This window comes from Sinohyriopsis cumingii, chromosome 3 (assembly GCF_028554795.1).
Source record: "Sinohyriopsis cumingii isolate HCF-2022 chromosome 3, ASM2855479v2, whole genome shotgun sequence".
Classification (NCBI taxonomy): Eukaryota; Metazoa; Mollusca; class Bivalvia; order Unionida; family Unionidae; genus Sinohyriopsis; species Sinohyriopsis cumingii.
Window position 1 is genome coordinate 3,733,736 of NC_142963.1, and position 21,904 is coordinate 3,755,639.

At 35.4% G+C, this 21,904-nt stretch overlaps 1 long non-coding RNA gene across 1 annotated transcript; it reads left to right on the forward strand.

Moving 5' to 3' along the window:
* The first annotated feature begins 4,467 nt into the window (after positions 1-4,467).
* On the forward strand, positions 4,468-18,055 carry LOC149802365 (uncharacterized). Its single transcript, XR_016419900.1, has 2 exons — positions 4,468-4,522; positions 17,884-18,055. It is a non-coding gene; the product is annotated as an uncharacterized LOC149802365 (long non-coding RNA).
* Positions 18,056-21,904: the final 3,849 nt, after the last annotated feature.

Sequence of the window (21,904 nt, forward strand, 5' to 3'; positions counted from 1 at the left end):
GCTAGAGTGACCCACGATTTTTCTCCATGTTAATTTCCCTTGTCGCCAGATTGTCCCACGATTTTTCTCCATGTTAATTTTCCATTGTCGCTAGAGTTGCCCAAGGGGTCTTGTAATGCTAATTCCCATTGTCGCTAGGGTGCCCCCATTTACTACTGTCATGACTCAAATACTTAAATTGATTCATTCTTAAGATCCAAGATTGAGTCGAAGTATATGTACAAGTAAACATCACGTGATCTGCCAAGGCCGTGAGTTCTGGTAAAAGACCAAACTGACCTAGTTCCTTATCGGTCGATGTTATAACAACTGATCTGATAAGAGATGATTTCGAAATACCAAAACGATTCTTTAAAAGACTCTTATTGCATTCGTGGCATTGCTTGTTAGAATCCTATATAAGAGAATTAATACTTAGAATTAGGAATTCTTATTACCGGTCATGGAAGTTATATTGAAAGGAATTGGTTTATTTAATATAATCATTGGTTGGAAATATAGTGCTCTAACAATTATTTAAAGATTATTTGGATATATAATAGCTGTAAAATATTCAAAGACATTTATTGCCGGTGGCACCTGTGCTGCGCACAAACACATCTATTAATACATTGCATAAATATCACAGCTTTTACCTACAGACAAATGACAAGTGAAACAAAATATATTATTAACTCTGATTAACATGATGCAGCCCTTAAACTTGCCCTGACAAGTACATACAAAATTATTTTGAAGACAATTTATAAGATGTCAATAGGTCAACCTTCAAACGTTTATACCGGATAACTTGAACAGATAATAAATACATTAGCACAGTGTTCAAAAATGAGTACCTGAGGACAAAATTGCTAATACTGTATGAAAACGAGTAGAGAGGCAAATTTATTTTTGTCTGTTAGATAACAGAATTTACATACATGCAAATGTCGACTGAATAAACAAATATTATCAACAAAATATATCATGCAACATAAGACCCTGTTCTTCGTGTTGTTACAGAACGATTTGAAGAAATGCTATTGACATTTGCAATTGTTTCATCGCCAATCGTGTATATTGAGGAAATGATAAAATTAACTCTTCCATTTTCTTTTCGCCAATTCCTAACGTCTATCTAAAAGAATATTATTTATTTCGAGATAAAATCGTCACTTAATAAATGATCTGCCGAACGTATGAACTAGGTAAATATCATATATTTTGCATCTTTTAATGACCGACGGTACCTTTGACGCAACCTTTATTCTGCTTTCTGCACCATAAATGAGTTCTTCTGGATCAACGAATAGTTTCATTTCTATTTTACAAACCAAATCAAAGATGTATAATTTTGAGTTTGGTTTTGAAGGTACCTACAATTTTTTAATTCCTCTGCATAGCCAATTACTTAAGCAGGACTGTAGCAAATACCTGGCAGAAATATGACTTGCTGGTCTAGGTCAACGTATGATGTAGTGATTAACTATTCCAATTAGGGGTTCAACCATTTTGGCCAAAGCAGCAACAACCAAAGTAGAAGACGATGATGGAGGATTAACATTCCCTTTAGATATGTGTTCCCGTTTCTTCATCAGGTTTGGTCAAAATAATTTTAAACAGATCCAGTTGGCACCATCACTGAGGAGGAAACAATAGCAGATATCTATTTAGTGCATACAGTTCGAGGTTTCTATGATTATGTGCGCGTTAAAGCAGCAATATATATCGCTTATAAGAGTGAATTGGTGATATTCTTATGTTTTAGTTTTGGGACTTTATGTTTGACTCACCGTCACACTTATCATTTTCTTCGTTTCTTACGTTCAAAACCAAACTCAAAAGTATACATCTGCAAGATGAAAAGCAATTGTTTCATTAGCTCATTCGACGCAAATTTCCAAGAAGTCAAACGGAAGCAGAAGAGACCGATCACCAGTGGCAAGCCGATTATTAAATGTTCCTCGCTTGTTTTCGTGCTGTCTAGATTACAAATATCTGTTTTGTGTGATTGGTGCGTTTTCAAAAATATTCAGCCCTCGCGGCTCCTTTGGCTTTCAAAACAAGTAGAGTCAGTACGAACTTTAAAATAGTTCTTGAAACAAAGTGGTCTTCGAACAGTGTTAAACTGACAAAGGCACCATATTTTTTAACCAACCCTTTTAAAAAAAAGTATTTTAAAAACAACACATTAATTTTTGTTAACATTGACAAATTGAAATCTAAAGCGAGTGCCGTTTAACGTTTTCAATGAACCTTGAAATAATGATTACAGAGAAAGATTTTACAAATCAACAATGCGTAGACGTGTTACCACGTCTGGTAAAAACTTACAATCAAGCATACTAGTCTAGTCTCAAGAGGAAATTACGCATCAAAATAAATTGGCGGTGTTTGATAGATTGCTTGGAACGTCTGAGAGATACTCCAAGAAGAAAAAACATTCAACACAGGAGATTTGGGTTCGCATCAGTAAAACAAAATACTCTCTTATCAACGGCTATTTACCGAAATGGACCACATAATGTTTTCATGTGTTACGAGCATCTGCTCAAAAAATAAGTAAAAGAAAAGTGTGAAAAGCAACAATCTTTGTAAAATTCAACAATAATTTATTTCTCTGGAATACAAAGTGAAAACGATAAGATAACAACTTACGGTATTGCAAACTAAAATCCCAAAATAATCATAGAATTACACACACAAGTCCTATTAATAAAAGTTCTGAATAAACTTAAGTGGAATTCTAAATTAATTCCAACGCTGAAGTGTTGATGTGCCTGTGGCGGCCTGTATTGTGTTGTTGTACCAACAGTCTTTAGTTGAACCACACTAATATAATTCCATGTTTGAATTCACTATAAATCCCAGTTAATGTCCAAGAATATAATTTTGTATGTGCACTCTGTATTTTGTGAGAAAAATCACTTGAATAATTTGAAGAAATAATTTCCAGCCCAAAAGAATGAATGGACACAACAAGAATACAAAGTGATTCTGCTAGATCTTAAAGCACGAATGAATACATTTTCCAGAGACAAGATTATTTAATCCTCTTTCTGATCTCAGGTTACAATTAGCATTTTCTAAACAAACAAAAAAATAATACTATATCTTAATGGGAAATAGCCTTCTAGAAACTTCTTAATATTAAAAAAAATAAAATGTTGGTTATAATATTTACAATATCAAATTGAACGAAGGAGTTATTTTGATGCTTGCGTACTCTGATGTGCTTTGACTACATTGTGGTGGGAAACTAAAATTTGCACTGATGGAATAAAGTTGGGTTAATATTTGGAAGGTTGGAGGGGATCAAATAATCCTCAGCTGGATCTAATTTTGCCAGGTAAATACTTCAAAGACAGGAGATGTACACGATTCATAAGGTACCTCGGGCAGAAGAATAACTGCTTTAATGAATACAACAATAATAAAGGGTACAATATATGAACAAAAGTGACTTAACCATGTAAATATTAATTCACATTTATAAAAAAAAACGTAATGTAGATATTATTATTATTATTGCAAGTACAATACAAATCATTCCTAAGAATAAATGTAAATATCTGATAAACGTATAAATGAAAAAATTTCTCTGTTTCAAAATCTGATTTAATTTCTTAATTTTACAATTATTTTAAAACCATCGGATATTATTTTACAATATTATTTCAGTTTTTATTTGTGTTCGTCTGGTCAAAAAAGATTTTCACCTGAATATTTTAAATATTACTTTATTTTGCATTTATGTGATTCTTTCTGTCAATAATAATAATAATAATAATAATAATAATAATACTTACTCTTTTAATTGTAGTCAAAGCTCTGACATTTTACATGAAAATTAATTATGAATTTTAGCAAAAATACTATAAAATAATTTTTGTAATTAGACTGCATAATGTTTGACTTTGTGGCATGTAATAAAAAATTGTAATGTCTTCTGGTTATATCTGTATCATTCCGATAATTTTGTCACTTGATATTTTGCATGTTTTATTCAGTACAGATGTACCGATTTTGATTTTATTTAGCGGGTATCCGAGTAATTACCATGCACCTTCTGATGTACTTCAGATGCTCCATCTACTAACAATAGGGCAATCATCGTTGATGTGCTTGTTTTCCAAATTAAAAAAGTTTGCATTGATGGAATAAAATTGGGTTAATATTTGTAAGGTGGGAGGGGATTAAATAATCCTCAGCTGTATGGTAATTTTGCGAGGAAAATACTTTTCAAGACAGGAGATGTATACAATTCATAAAGTACCTCAGGCAGATGTAGTATTATAGACAGGGCCCTATGTCAGAACGGGTCATTAGGGGTAATCTGAAGTAGTTTTGTCATATATGTATGACTTTTTTCCTTCAGATTATTACTTTTTTTCTTCTTCTTAACATCAAGCTCGCGTCGAGCACCTGTGGGGCAGGAGAGTGTTGAGAGTATGACGGTTCTCCACATAAGACAGGAATAAGCCCGGATAAGAACAAAGAAGATGGCGCAGTCCATGATTGAAAAGTTGTTTCAGCAAGCAAAGTAAACAATTCACCTGTGGATCTCTCTATGAGAGATTTTTCAGACCACCCCCCAACCTAGAACTAAAACCATGCAATCTTTAGGAATTGGATATAACAAGAAATTTTGACTTCCGGATAGAGTTGCCACCTGTTAGTGTTACGTATTTTAAGGAACCTAACTATATTGATCCACAGGTGCTCGACGCGAGCTTGATGTTGAAAAGAAAAAAACAATGATCTGAAGGAAAAAAACAATACAGAGCGACAAAAATACCTTAGATTATCCCCATGACCCGTTCTGACATAGGACCCTCTCTATCATAATATATAAGAGAGAAGGTACGTAGTTTCCAAGTCCTTCGTTCCACCCATGACCCTAGATTTCCTTCTGCTATTTCCGTCTTTAAAGGTATACGTCCATACTCTATGGCTTGTTTTACTCCTGATATATGTTTCTATTCATCAAGCCATCATTGACTTTTCTGTGTTGTACCAAACTGAAGGTACGGGCTTCAGATTATAGTTTTTTGCTTTTCTCAACATCAAGCTCGTTGAGCACCTGTGTATTGATCCATAATAATTTTTGTAATGTGTCAGTTGTTTTTTAAAGACTCAAATACCACCATATTGGCAAATTATGCACGTTGGGTAATTCTGCGCAATGATACGTCATTTCTGTAAACATTGGATCACGTGTTATTTTGGGTCAAAAATCCATTTTGTATCAAGAAAGAACAGTCGTACTTTAATTAAGAAAAGTGATATTCATAAACTGTACAAAAATATCCCACATTTCGAGTCGAAATGCATATGAAAATGTGATTTCTAAATGTCAACAGGAAGACCCACTCCCTAACCTTCTTGAACCTGTAACCCAGAAAATCTCACAGGGGCTTGTATCGTTGCTTACAATTTACCTGTCATACATGTTCTATATAATAACTACAAGGGAGGGTACTTGTCTCCTAGCTTGTACGACCTATTTAAAAATACTGATATTTCAAGCTACTCTTTGTATAGCTTAATAAATTTTGTACCAATATTTAGCTCAGGCATTCAACTGTGTATCCCTGTCAAAAGTTTGACCTAATATCATACCTTTAAGGAATGCCAAATCAGTTTCCCATGCTACCGCTCAACATGGCCCTGATCGCGCCTGCTTAATATGCAAGAACAACGTGCTGAATGGAATGCTACCTTCTCATTGGCCAACTGAAAATAAGTTATAAATAAATACAGGGCATCATTTTCTTTTAACCAATTAGAGGACATTATTCGATTCAGTGGGATCTCACTTGCTATTATTCTGGTGACAATTGCCTCTTTTCAAATGGTATTGGTGATGGAAACCTTAGGTGTGCAGAAATGCCCAATAGCATTGTATGTGTTCCGTATTTTAGGGCTCTTCAGGTGGCAACCCTACTTTAGGGTAAATTAAGGTGATACCTCATTTGCCTCTGGGGAAAACTTGCTCTATATCTTTAATGAAGTAATTGAGTTTGGGACCATATTTCACAGTTCTGACCATAGTATACACCTTTATAACGTTGTAAATAGATTGAGTACCTCTTATTAAAAACGTCAACGTGCTCAAGAGATTCGTTGAGTACAGAGTTACAACTCTATGGTCTTAAATGAAGTCTCTGAAAAGAGCAATAACCAAGAAGTTTGGTAAACTTCAGCAAATAATTACAAAAATGAAACTTTAAAAGTCTTGTGAATTAAATCCCAAATAGTCTTAAAAGTTTTATCACAAGTCCTAATGTTTGAAGTTCCAATTGAATTCCAGTGGTGTTCCAAATAAAGTCCAATATTGAATGCGTTGATGTGCCTGTAGTCACAAATGTGCTAATGTGCCAATCATCTGAATTGTGTTAGCAGTCTTTTGATGTATCACAGTAACATAATCCAAAACATCCATGACTGAATTTATTATATTTCCAAATTAGTGTTTTTAGTCCAAGAATATTATTGGGCAAATAATTCAAGTGAATAATAATTTGAATAAATAAATCCACCCAAATTACAAACTGGATACAACAATAAGACTGATTCTGTTTCAGATGTTAAGGCAAGAATGAATAATCATTAAGTAAACATTTTTATTTATCACTCCACTTGACCTAGGCTGCAATTACCATTTTTTTGGAAATACCCTGTCAACTTGATGGAAAATGTCTTTTCTGTAACTTTACTAGGTCAGAATCAAGACTGTACCTTTACATTGATCTGAATCTTGGCATCTGTCCATCTGGGTGAGACGATGATGTAGCTCCAGAGTAATTTTTTTCTTCTCTTTCTTTCTAGCTCTCTTTTCAGCTTGCTTTATGTTCCTGTCTTCCTCGGCTTTTTGAACGCCCTGTCTGATAGCTAGGTGGCAGGTGAAACGGTCGTTAGCACAGCTCTCCCATTCATTGACATTGATGTTGGCCATCTTCATGTCCTTCTTGCAAACATCTTTGTAGCACAGACTTGGTCGTCTAGTCAGTTGTATGCCTTCTGCTAATGCTCTGTATAACAGGTCCTTGTGAATGCGGCCTGGGTCCATTCTCTTGACATGGCCTAGCTGGCGAAGGTGCCTCTCACAGAGAATGGAAAACCTGCTGTTCATGTTGGCGCATTCCAGAACCTCTGTGTTGCATACTTTGTCCTGCCACTGGATGTGCAGAATGCTCCACAGGCATCTCAGGTGGAAGCTGTTGAGTTTCATATCGTGTCTCGCATAGGTGGTCCATGTTTCGCTGCTGTAGAGGAATGAGCTGAGCACGCAAGCCTGGTAAACACACGGTTTGGTCTTCTCAGTGAGGTTGGGTTTGTTCCAGACCCTCTGGTTCAGTCTGACCATCACTGCTGCTGCCTTGGCAATACTGCCATTCACTTCAGAATCAATGGAGAGTGAGCTGGAGATGGTGGACCCGAGGTATGTGACGTTCTCAACAACTTCCAAGTTGTACCCATCGATGGTGACGGAGGGAGGGGAGTCTGCGTCCTGCGCCATGATGTTTGTTTTCTTCAAACTGATGGTCAGTCCAAACTCCTTACAGGTGTGGGAGAGGTGGCATACCAGCTTCTGCAGTCCATCTTCTGTGTGTGATGTCAGGGCTGCATTGTTGGCAAAGAGAAGTTCATGGATGAGGACCTCTGTGACTTTAGTCTTAGCATGGAGATGGGCGATGTTGAACAGCCTGCCGTCAGCCCTGGTATGGATGTACACTCCCTTGCTGCAGTCTTTGAAGGCGTACAAGAGAAGCATGGAGAAGAAGACAGCAAAGAGGGTCGGTGCAAGGACACAGCCTTGTTTGACACCACTGATGACTGGGAAGGCCTCCGATGTTGCGCCATTGAAGCACACTGTGCTGTGCATGTGCTCGTGGAACGACATGATGACAGCGAGCAGTTATGGGGGCAGCCGATCTTCTGCAGGAGTCTGAAGAGTCCACTCAGACTGACCAGGTAAAATGCAGAGGGTTGGGGCATACGCGCTGAAGATGTTGACTAGGCCTGAGGCTTTTGACAGCCAGAGGGCAAGGATGCTCTCAGTACCTGATGATGGACATTCAATGAAGGCTACTAGCATGTTCTTTATAGCAAAGCCTACACTGTGCTGCTTAGGTTCATCTGAAGGCTTCCCTTGCCAAAAGAAGGTGTAGTTGGCTTCTCTGATGGTGCCGCTGTCAGCCAGTTGAGACTCCTGGAGGCAGGCAATGTTGATATTCAGTCGGGAGAGTTCTCTGTCAATGATGGCAGCCTTCCGTGCATTGTCGATCTGCTGTAGGTCAGCGGTCAATCCAAGACGCATGGTCCTGATGTTCCAGCTTGCAAAACAAAGAGCTGGAGTCTTCTTATTTCTTATTTGAGTTTTTCCTGGTGCAGAGTTTGTAGCCCACGTGTCGAGATGGTTCACTAAGCTCCACGCACCCAGTGAAGCAGGCAGGCCATAGTGGGCAGCACCTGACTGACTGGGGGCTTCCCAGCTTGAGGCAGGTGCTAGATGTCCAGTGAGACATGGTGATCTCTCCCACTATCAGAAGTACCCCTGGTGCCAAGCTCCATGCCAATTGAGCTTTGACTTAGAACCGATAAACTGCTACTTCCCATGTTGTGCTGACTCTATATGACGACACTGGCATTTCCTCCCCAATGGAGCTACGAAGCCTGGTCCAAGGTTGACATTGCTGGGGTGGGTGTGGAGGGCAAGTGCCCAACTCCTCCAAAAATGCCCCATACGGCTTGCGTCTCTGATCGCCTCTGTCATCTAAAATCCAGCTCCTGACCTTCATGAGTGGCTTAGCTTCGAAGTCTGGCGGACCATGTTTCCACTAACAGGAGAAGGGGTGAAGGTGGGCCACTGGCGCCTTAAAACCAGTCGCTTCAGGTAGATGGGACTCATAAACCTTGGTTGGTAGCTCATCTAGGAGAAGAAAAAATCTTATTCCAAGCCTCTGCTGCCTTGTGGCTATACCAAAGGGAGTAAACTCCAACAAAAAATCCGGAGACAGAGTCCCTAAGGCGGTCTGACATTGACGTCATTCCAGCAACTCCTGCGATGCTGTTGGTGCCAAGCTGGATCGTCATTTGTTGTTCCCTTGGGTCCACCAGTTACGTGGAGAGGGGGGATCTGCTGCATGGACAAACAGCTGATTCTCCATACCACCCTGCCCAGGCTTCATAGCTCCATTGGAGAGGACCTTGATCTGAATATTTATTCTCTAATCATGGAGGAATATTAGCTGTGTATTATGTTGTTTGCAACAAAAATGTCATTGGTCAGATAGACAAAGATCAGTTACAAAATACAGATATGCTTGCCATTTAATCATTGAAAACAGCCAACAAACAATACAAATGAAATATAAATATATATATATATATATATATATATATATATTTTTTTTTTTTTTTAAAGTTGAAATCATAGTGCATATCCTGGTAAAGACAGTCATTCACCACATTGAATGAGACCATCTTCATAATGAAAACAAGAAACAGTTGCTATTGCTGTGAAATAATATTGTTCAACTCCCATATATAAAAATTAATCATGCAGTAATTTGAACAGGATATAATAAGGGAGATTTTACACTGGGTATATGGAAGTGATCCCTCATTTAGCTGAGGTAAAAACATAGTCTTTATCCTTCATGCAGTCATGATGTTTGCAACATACCTGTCATATTCCCAGACAGTGTTGTGGATTTGTTGAGAATCAAAAGTGTGTTTTAAGGTGCAAGGGGTGGTGGTGTCAGTACACATGACCCAGAAAAACCATATTGTTCAATAGAGAATAAACTATAGACCAGTTTCAGATGTGTGTACTAGCTGCAATATATTGCATGCACTGACTGAGTGATTCTCAGAAATGAAGCAATGGAATGTACTTGTATTACATGTGTTTGTATAGGAATAATTGGCATATCAGCACAATACTGGCTACATAATGCTAATTACACACTGAATTCTAAAACATTGCACCATACAACTTTCCAAATAAATGTAAATCTGTATTCCTATAAGATAAAATGTAAAGATTATAAAATTCTTTCAAAGGCATATAAAATTATAGATAAAGGTAAAAAAATATTAAATTACTAAAATAGTCAATTTTTTATATAAAAATCACATTCTTTTAAAAAAAGCTGACTTTCTCTGGTGTTATATTATCATTAATCCTGTTAACTGAGTTCACATAAGATCTTCTATCTCACAGGGAATATACAACAAAGACAACAGTATTTCACACCATTAAGGACACTGCCTGTGCAAAGAAAGTGTTGATGCATTGCATGCAATGTTCTTTGCTTTGATGAACATTGAACATAGATTTAAAATCATGAATTTGTTTTAGGAAAATGATTCTTTTATGTTTTTGGGATCTGAAATATGTATAGATTACTGTAATGCTCTATGGATTAAATCAGTGGTCAAACATCTTCGATACCGACCAAAAAAATGTAACGTTTGTGGGCTATACATTATATATATTACAGTAATTATACAATAATTATAGAACTGTCTTTTTGTATGAACATGGACCACAAGAGAATGACCCATGGGCTACATTTGGCCAGAATGACTAGATGGACCATTCTGGATTAAAATACTGAAGAAGCTGGAAAAAGAAACCTGGAGATGGTTTTACAACTGGACTAATGTGAAGACAATATGCTTTGCTTCTTGTACTTGCATCATGATCTAGTTATTTATTATTTTGTGGCCCTGTGTAGCCAAAGGATCTAAGGTACTCACTTTTAAAGATCACTCACATATCTCACCTCTGTCTGTGTTAGCTTGAGTCTTTGCTCAACCAGTGTGAGAAAGTCTGCCAGTAACTTTCCATGGGTCAGTGGTTTTTCCCAGGTCATTCCTCCACCAGATATACTGGCCACCATATATTGCCTATTGTGTGTGTGTGTGATTTGGATTTATAACATAGCCTTAACAATTTTTCAGTCATATTGTGACGATGTCTGCAGTGTGGCAGTTTATAGTGATGTCTAGCACTGGGGCATTATGCCACAGACATGTGGCATGATGTCCCACCAAGTCACATTATCCTGACACACGGCCAACCAGTCCTAACACTAATCTCTTAATTCTGAGTGCCAAGCGAGGCAGCTGTTAGGACCATTTTTGTAAGTCTTTGGTATGAATTGGCTAGGGATCGAACCCACAACTTCCCTCATCTGAGGTGGACACTCTAACCACTCAGCCATTCCTCCACCAGATATATTGGCTACCATATATTACCTATCATGTGCTGGAAAATGGCATTAAACGCCACAAAAACAAACCAAATCTTATTTGTTTCTTTTCCAGTTAATAAATATCCAGTAATATATTTACAAGGATGTATCTATAGTGTACACTTTATTATAAGCCACAGGTTGTATAATTTTCAGAAATTTGTATGCAGGCACTATAGTCATTATTCTTTCAAAATCTAACTGAATTAATGAAATAAGAGGAAAGCAGAAAATTAAATCTGATTATTTTTTCAAATGGTAATAATTGGAATACATTTTCTGAGTACATTTTTTCATGTCTGATTGAGTTATTGACTCTGAAAGATTTAGGTCATACATGTAGATCACAGCAGATCAGGGTGTACGTTTGCAGTTGTTCTTTGTTTTACAAAGTCATGTATATCTTATGTAATCAAAACTAAAACTTATGTATCTGGATTTTAAAAAAATTGTCTTTTATACACACACTTCATTAATTACATTCACAGAAACACATAATATATATTGGGTACAACAAAATGTTTTGTACCATTGTATTCTGCAGTATTTCTGAATTTGCCGTGATACATATGATGGCATACCACAATTATGTCAGGGACCAACAATTTATTGATTTGGGGTTGGGGCCTGACAGTTTTTTCCTTCTTAAAATTCCATTTGTTCATAGCTGGAAAAATATCTTGCTCTGATTTATAGCGAACTAGTGCCATATTATATCCATTATATTATTTAAAAGAAAAAAAACAAGAAAAAAATTAATTGCCTTGAGATAAAAACAGCTCCCACCCCCTTGCCCATTCCTGAAACTTAAATGGTTAGTACCTTATAGTGGATGAATTTGCTGTATGTCTGTCAATGTTGTATTAGTTGTAATGTAAAAACTGACTTAAGTGGGATGATTATACAATATATCTGTGTGTCTGTGTGTAATTTAGATTTTTACTGTATCTTTAACAAGTTTAATACAATGTCTGCAGAATTTCAGTTTATTGTGATGATGTCTAGTACTGGGGCATAATGTTGCAGACATAGAATCATGTTCCACCAAGTCAAATTATCCTGACACCAGGCTGACCAATCCTAATATTAACATCATAATGCCGATGGCCAAGTAAGGCAGCTGCTAGTATCATTTTTGAAGCCTTTAGTATGACTCAGCTGTAGTTCAAACTCACAACTACCCACATCTGAAATGGACACTTTTACCACTTAGGCCACCAGAACAGTCCAGAACATTTAGGACTATATCTGTCACCTTGTTAAAGACATTATACTGACATCAGAGATCTTGTTGATAAAAATAGGAAGTGATAACACTGAAGCCTACAATAAAATAACTACACTAGCAATATAGTATGCAGGGAAACTTTGAGTGCCATGCTAACACTGAAGCCTACAATAAAATAACTACACTATCGATATAATATGCAGTGAAACTTTGAGTGCCATGATAACACTGAGGCTTACAATAAGATAACTACACTATCAATAAAATATGCAGGGAAACTTTGAGTGCCATGATAACACTCGAGCAAGATATTTATTAGATGGGCCAGTAAATTTAACACACATTTACTGAACAATGATAAGATATTTAATAGATACATAATATTCAAACAAAATGACTGCTGTCCTGAAAATCTTAGGATGTTGTGCAGTCTTAAGATGAATACATGTACTTAACACATTATAATACTCTTTTAAATAGCTTTGAAAAAATGCCTTTTTTTCTATATAAATTTGTTTTCAAAATTCATATTTAGCTTTACTATCTCTTGCAACAATGAATTTGGTCTCAACATTATCATATGTGAAACATGTCAAGCATGTGGTTTAAGAAGTATAATTCTATTTGAAATATTTAAAATTATACTCTGACATATACAAATGTTTTGAACAAAATTTTAATTATTTTGTCATGACCAGTAAAAACATGTTAATAACATTAAAGTTGTAACAACATTAGTCCAGAATTTCCATATATTTGATACTGATAGAAACTTCAGAAGTACTGGTACAATGAAAAAGTACCACTGTACGTACCAATGGAAAAAAAATTACTGTGATAATCCAGTGTACCAATAACTTTAATATATACATACCAATAACCAATAACTTTTATATATATATATATATATATATATATATATATATATATATATATATATATATATATATATATATATATAAATAAATCCCCAAACACTTTTTAAAAGTATGTACACATCTTTTATAATAATAGCATAAATAATGAGTACGACAAAAGTAGGTGTGACCAGGATGATACATTATTTTTTTTAAATAGGGAATAATAACAATGACCATTTTTTTTAAAAACCTTGGAGTCAGAGTTAAGTCTGTTGCACACAAAACTCTGTATACAATCCCAAACAAACACTACACCTTGTAACTAAACCTCATTTTTAATAGGAGTTTTTACAGCAGGGCACTTTGATGTGATTCCTCATTTGGCAGCACTGAAAACTTGGTCACTATCCTTTTTGCAGTCATCAAATTTAGGACTATATTGTGCCATATTGACTGTATTATACACTTGAATAATGTTGTCAACATGTAATTCAAAGTCTCCATTTTGAAATGGTGAACATGCTTATGGAACGTAATTACGTACTGTTAAAGGATTGTTTCAATGCCACAATTTCTACAACTTTTTCAAATTATACTATGCTCATTTCACCCTTACACTAGACAACTTATCAGGGAAAACTAGCCTACTGTATATACTCATTTATAAGATGAGTCCAACTGCAAACTGCACAGATCCAGATATGCCATCACATGATACACTGGCAGATCTGGGTCTGTGCAGTTTGTTATGAGTGACCTGTAAAACAGACAACATAGACCCCAATCTGCAGATGCATTATGATATGACAGATCAGGATCTTTGTTGTTTGCAATTTGACTCAACTTATATGCAAGTACAGATGGTATGTCATTGTTTTTGCAGTATTTAAATTATGGTGATTTTTTTTGGCTAGTACTTAGTGAGGTATTCAGGAATCAAAGTACCAGTTTTTACCATATTCAAATCTCTTATTGTTAAGTGAATGAGATGCTTCAGTTTTATAAATTATTCACAAGTATATCATAAATTGTTACCAGAATTAATTTCTTGTCTTAATTTATGTGACGTTTTTTCATTGTTGTCATCATTGAAAGTTCTGAATATTTTGCTTTCGGCTGAAACTGGTTTATTTTATTAAATTTTACCAGTGCACCAATATGCAGAATGCTCACACCTATTGATGATAACAAAAATTAAAATAAGTCACAACTTCCAAACACAAGATGCAAGGGAGAGCTCATTATTGTTGTCAAAAATGAAAATGTAGTTTTAAATTTGCGTAACTGGTACATAGCACAACTATGAAAACACGACAACACATACTGAAAGAACAAAACTTATTGAAAATGAAGGAAATTAACTGTAAAACAAGCAACTCCTTGGAGCAATTAACAACTTGAAATAGTTGTCTTTAGCAACAGAGCAAATATTGTTGTTAAATGGAAAGATTTAGAGCTTGGGAAACAATTTATCCTAGCCAATAATGCAGACTTTTTTGTGGTCAGAATTAAGAAGTAATAAATAATATTGATAAAAGAAGTTATCACCACCTTCACAAAACATTTCAAAGGCAGTATTTTAATAGGAAATATGAGTAATCTAAAATTTAAGTAAATCAGTAACATTTTTTTATCTATTTAATTACCATAAATATCAGAAAAATATCAGAAAATAATATATTTCCACTTAACACAATTTTCAGAAATCTGCTTAGTATATAACTTTTTGGTTAATATTTTATTCTGAAAAAGTCTAAACCTTTATATCAAAATGTTTTACTTGAATTGGGTAGCCTTTTCCAAACATAAGTATCCAGTGTTTAAGTCTGAAAGGGGATCATCATCCGTCTCGCCTCACTTCACAGGATGAAACATTATAGCCATCAGAGGCATTGCTCACAGACATGTATTGGTAAATCATTTTTATACAGTGCAAGTAAGAAAAATGTTGTACTGTCAATTTGTAGACTGCTCTTCTCTTTATAAGCTATTAAATTATACAACCCATAATACTTCGTTGATCTAATTTTTATCATCATTATCACTTTTCTTCTTCTTCTTGTTACTTAAGAGTATATTTGGTAATAGCCTTCTAAATGCCTGGTTCAGTGAAAAATAAACATTTTATATCTAAAACAGCTTAATCAATAAAATCTTCAGCATGTAGAAATAAAGCTTTCAGTTTGTTTTGTTTAAAAAAAAGAAATAAAATGAGAAACATCAGTTATTGTATATATTTTGTAAATATACTGATATGACGGAATCTCTGGCATGTCTACTATATTACAAAGTTTGAAGTATATATCCTGAATTGTTTGCATAAGTCAGTAGAATATAATAATTTGCAGCTTACCTATACAAACAAATGGATACTTTTGTTTGAAAGCCATCTACTTGTTTCATATTTAGTGAGGGAAATAAGGATGGAATTAAGTTTACCAAAACACTATAGAGAATGATAATGGAGGATGCTTAAGGCAAACACAATTCTTATGACACAGCATCTGCTGGTGACAATTTATATTTTTATGATGGATAAACATTTCAGCAACATATGCAAATATGATCATCTGCTCCCCCACTCCACAAGCAAATGTTAGCTTAAGGATTGCATTGAAAAAAAAAATTGGGCATTGGTTGAAAAATCTGAATTTGTAATACTGCTTTTTGTGCAAAAAGGTCATTTTGGGAGATATTTTTAAAGTTAAGCATAAGAATTAAATATTTGTGTTAATTTGTGGGATATTGGCATTGAGGGGACATTAGGCATATGGCAAAAGCTGGTCTCTGGTATAGTGACTTGAATTTTCTGACAGAGTTACGTTACATATACCTATAAAGACTAAGTCATTGCATATTCGTAAGATAAAAACCAAAAGCTCTGAATGTAATGAAAAACCTGATTACAGTAAGATTTTATGAAATTCTTTTCCAGTCCTTGTTTTGAGCATATTCTGAAACTTTAAAATCTGTATTACAAAGAAGAAGGCTTCAAAAGATCTAAGTAGGTTGTACAGAATTTTGATAAATAAACAGCTCCATAATTGTGGAATAATGCAGCATCATATGCAGACCAGCAATAGCTGCCAGGAGATTAAGATTTCAGAAGAATGGTTTGCAAGACAAGTATACTTCAAATGAAAAAAATAAAAATGAATATAGAATTAAAAGACCAACTGGTGGTGTTGAAGCCTTAAACCCCACCCTCCTTTTTTGGATTATTGTTGTGAATATTTTGATTTCCAATATGCATGTTTGTATAATTAATATGGTCAAGTCATAACCTTACTGGTGTCAGTGTTTTGGGTCCCTCCTTCACAAAAGAAACTATTAGGAAACAGATTGGTTTATTATATCATCCAGTAGGAGAAATAGCGCTGTGGACAAGGTGCTCGACTCACAGCAGGCCAATGCAAGATAAATAGCACTGTGGCCAAGGTGCCCAACTGACAGCAGCCAATGCAAAATAAATAGTGCTGTGGACAAGGTGCTCGACTCACAGCAGGCCAATGCAAGATAAATAGCACTGTGGCCAAGGTGCCCAACTGACAGCAGGCCAATGCAAGATAAATAGCGCTGTGGACAAGGTGCCCAACTGACAACAGGCCAGCGCAAGATAAATAGCACTATGGCCAAGGTGCCCGACTGACAGCAGGCCAATGCAAGATAAAGATTTGATAAAGAAGAACTATCAACAATATGCATGTGCATGAAGAATTTCTGCAAATGCAGACTTTATGAATGCTTGCCTTTTTGACTTGATGAATGCTTGCCTTTTTGACTTGATGAATGCTTGCCTTATTTGACTTGATGAATACTTGCCTTTTGACTTGCTGAATGCTTGCCTTGTTTGATGTGATGAATGCTTGTCTTTTTGACTTAATGAATGCTTGCCTTTTTGACGTGATGAATGCTTTCCTTTTTGACGTGATGAATACTTGCCTTATTTGACATGATGAATGCTTGTCTTTTTGACTTAATGAATGCTTGCCTTTTTGATTTGATGAATGCTTGCTTGCCTTTTTGACTTGATGAATGCTTGCCTTTTTGATGTGATGAATGCTTGCCTTATTTGACGTGATGAATGCTTGCCGTTTTGACTTATGAATGCTTGCCTTCTTGACTTAATGAATGGATTGCTCCAGTGGCCTAAGTGGTTAGAGTGTCTGCGTCAGATGTGGGCAGTTGTGGGTTCCAACCCCCGCCAAGTCATGCCCAAGACTTTTAAAATTTTACCAGCAGCTGCTTCACTTGGCGCTCAGCGTTAAGAGTTTAGTGTTTAACTGGTTGGCCTGGTGTCAGGATAATGTGACTGGGTGGGACATCATGCTAAATGTCTGTGGCATGATGCCCCAGTGCTGGACATCACTATAAACTGCCACATTGCAAACATAATAGCAATGTGACTCAGATTGTTGAAGCTACATTGAAAATCCAAAAACACATGTGCACTTGATGAGTGGTTGCTTCTTTCACATGAGTATGCACTGAAACCCATGTAAGTTGTTTTGAAAATTTTAAATACAGTGTATTTTCCCTTTATTTCCAGAAATACAACTCCAGAGGAGATTGAAAGACTGTGTAATGGGATTCTGGATGCATTGTATAACCCAGATCAGTCTTCTGAGCTGACAGTCCAGCTTCGACAGTTATATCTTGTTCTTCATGCCTCACAGACAGAGCCAAGGTGAACAGTTCTGTGATATATATTTGGATTAAAGTTGTTTAATTATATTTAGCTCACCTGGCCATGAAAACTAGTGAACTTTTATATGGTTTCTTGTCTGTCATGCATTATCTATCTGTTCACAATTGTTATTTACTGCTGAAAAAAAACAAAAAACAAATTGCACATTATTTAACAGGGATCATTTTGGCATCAAGGCCTTTCAGATTTGTTTAGTGGATGCAGCCTTAGGGCTTACTTGGAAATCTGTTCTGTTATGTATATTTAATTTAATTGTTTGTTTGTTTTAATTTTTTTATATTCTATTACATGCTATTGTAATGTAACATTGTTTACTGGATTTGACATTGTCCAGAATTGATTTTTTTAGAATTTTTTAAAATTTATTTTCGATGGAAACAGCTAATAATAGATACTGTATCTAGTTGCTGACCTTGTTCCAAAATCAGTGACAGTTTTGGTAAACAACTTTAAAAAAAAAGTTATTATCTTTCTCAGAGTAAGAATCAGTAAATTGTGTCAAGGTCATACCTGGACTATGTGTCATTAAGCACAGTTGGTAAACAAACTTCTATTTTTTCCAGAAGGATAAACTTTTGACCCTCATCCAGGAATCTGTTTTGCATCTTAATTAGGTGTATAACTGATGTTCTGATAAAAGTTCTATCAGTCATGCTTTAACATCTGACATGTTAAGTTGTATTATGTTGTGACCAGTTTGGGCTGAAATTTATTTTCTTCAAATTATTGAATTCAAGTAATTGTTTTCCCTGGAAATACAAAAGTGCTCTGATAATTCTTGGACAAGGACATTTACTGGAATTTATGCAGAATTCAAAACTGGAATAATATTTTCTTTGATTCAACAAGAGACTGTTGACATGTCAGTACAATGCTGACTATTACGGACGTCATCGCCTTCCTTCTTGAATTTCATTGGGATTTGAACTGAGATTCACTTAGAACTTTTCATTGATAGGACTTGTGTTTTAATTATTGGATTACAATTTGGATTTAATTCAGAATACCATAAGTTCTTTTTTCTTAATTTGTCTTACTTTGTAGTCCAGGGAAATAAATTATTATAAGTAACAGAAAAGAGGAAAGACAACAAGCTTTGTAAAATTTAACAAATAAGAGCATAACCTCGTAACACTTCATAAGACAGCTCTCCATTATTATGACATGTTAATTAGGGTCCTTGTTATGTACGAAATTCACAGTATAGCAAGAAGCACATTATATACTGAACCGTGGTATAAACAGAGCTGCAATATGTACTGAACCACAGTATATACAGAACTGTGATATGTACTGAACCAGGTATAGTGAGAATGATCAAAAGCTTAATGAATACTTGTATGTATATCTCTTGTAGGGGTGGATGTGGGGTAGTGGAAGTTGGACATTAAGAAGGGAATAAACAAAATACCATTGATATGTATACTGGAAAATAATTTTAGCTTATGTAAATTATAGTTTACCTGCTTGGTATTTGTGCAGTTTTGTCAAATAATAATGTTTTATAAAGGAATACAAATATAATGCTAAGCTTCTTCATAGTTTTTGTCTTTCAATCCATATCGTAATATATTTGATAAACCAGTGAATGTATAGTGGTTTAATTTTGGTCATGTGGTCCACGTTTTATACAAAATTATGAGAGCTGGTTTGAAAAAGTATATTAAGTAGGTCACTGAGGCCATTTTCATGTTTATCATCACAGTTTTTGACTGTCCACTGCAAAATCTGTCATTTTTACTTGAAATGACAGTTCATCAATTACACTGATTGTGGCTGGTTAGTTTATTCTAGAATGATGTCATGCTTAACAGCCAACTGAGCCTTAGGATGTAATGTTGATGGCAGTTTTGGGGCAGTGTAGCTTTTCATTAAATTTTGTGGCAAGTTTCCAGAGTTTGGTTGGAGTAAATTTTGCTGGAGATGTATATATTGCTCTACAAATAGAAATATTGATTGTCCTTTGAACGTTTTCCTAAAATGACTGCTTGACAGAATATGACCAAATTAGACTGAATACATCCTGGCATGAAGGTCTCTCAGAATTATTTTAATGATGCTGATCCACCACAATTACTTTAAATGACTTCTTAAAAACTACTCAATAAAATGTAAGCCAATTTAACAGAAAAAATCAAGGCATAAAGGACATTAAGATTTGTAAAAAAAATACTTCTTTCTGATCTCACATATTAAAAAATGTTGTTGCCATTACTAAAATACAGAAGACATTTATATGACTTCTTCCCAGAAAACTGATCAATGGAATTTGAACAAATTTAAGAGAAAGTGTCTTGGAATTGAGACATTTCAACCCTATACTAATGATGAATGGTCCGCAATTCAGTATGGATACTGTGACTTCAGAATGAAATATCTTTTAGTGACTTCTTAAAAACTCCTTTTCAGAATTCAGAAAAGTTTGAACAACTTTCTGATATTAATGACATGATGTCAGCCATGTGAGCATAGTCATCCTCACTAAGGCCTCTTGCATACAAACCTATAAAGATTAAATTTGAAATGGATTTAACATTTAGTAATTGTCTTCTGGAATAATGGAAATACAGTACTCTGATGTAATTTTCCATACACCAATTTATAAAAATCATGATTATTTATTTGCGCTCTAGTTTTTTGTTCTGCCAGTCATAGACCAGGAGATGGCATGATATCCATCATCCATTGATTAGCACAAATTGCTACCACTCCTAAACTACCTGGAGGATTTCTATGAAACTTTACACACACATTCATCCTATGGTCAAGTTGTTCCTGTTTGAAAATGGTTTCGCTAAGACATCCACAGTGGCCATTTTGAAAATTTTATTGCAACTCCTTTTAAATGGGAGCCACAGTCAACTGAGTGATTTAAAGTGCTTGCCTAGTCAGATCACTCACATATTGCACCTCTGCCTGCATCAGTTGGGTCTCTGCTCAACCAACATGGGTATCCTTCCTCTACCAAAATATATTGGCTGCCATATACAGCCTATCATGTGCTAAGACTTGGCATTAAAACACACAAAACCAGCAAAAACAATTCTTCTGAATGGATTATTCATCAGAATTCTTATGATGTCTAGTTGGTCCTAAATGAAAATGTGCCAGCTGAATATCCAATATGGCCGCCATACCACCCATCTTTAAAATCTTGCTATTTCAACTCACTCTGAAAGGTAGGTCATTTTGACATGGGGTTTTCACCAGAGGACCTCTTATAATTTAGTTGGTCCTAACTGAAAATGGTTCCAATTTGACATCCAATTTAGCCACCACATAGGCCATCTCAAAAAATCTTATCACAAATCCTCCTGAGTAGATGGTCTTATCAATGTGGGGTTTTCACCAAAAGTCTTATGAAAATGGTGTTGATCTGATCTATAATATGGCCACCACAGAAGACATCTTGAAAATTTTTTTATCGTTACTCCTTCTGAACCAAAAGTCACAACATGGGGCTTTCACCAAAAAACTACTCATGTCTAGTTCATCCTAAGTGATAATGGCTCCATTTGCACATCCAATATGGCCATCTTGTTATCACTACCTCAGTGGATGGTCATATCAATATGGTTGATACTGAAAGACTTTTTGTGGTATCTAGTCAGTTTTAAATGAAAATGTTGCCTCTCATACATCCAATATGGACACTGCTGTGGCTATCTTGAAACTCTCGTTATCACTACTTCTTATGAATGAATGATCAAATCTAATTGGGTTTTCACTGAAAGATTTCTTGTGATGTCTAGTTAGTTATTAATGAAAATGGTGCACATCTGACCTTCAGAATGCCTGCCATAATTGCCATTGTGAAAATGTTGTTAATGCTACTTCTCCTTGATGGCTAGTCATATTCATA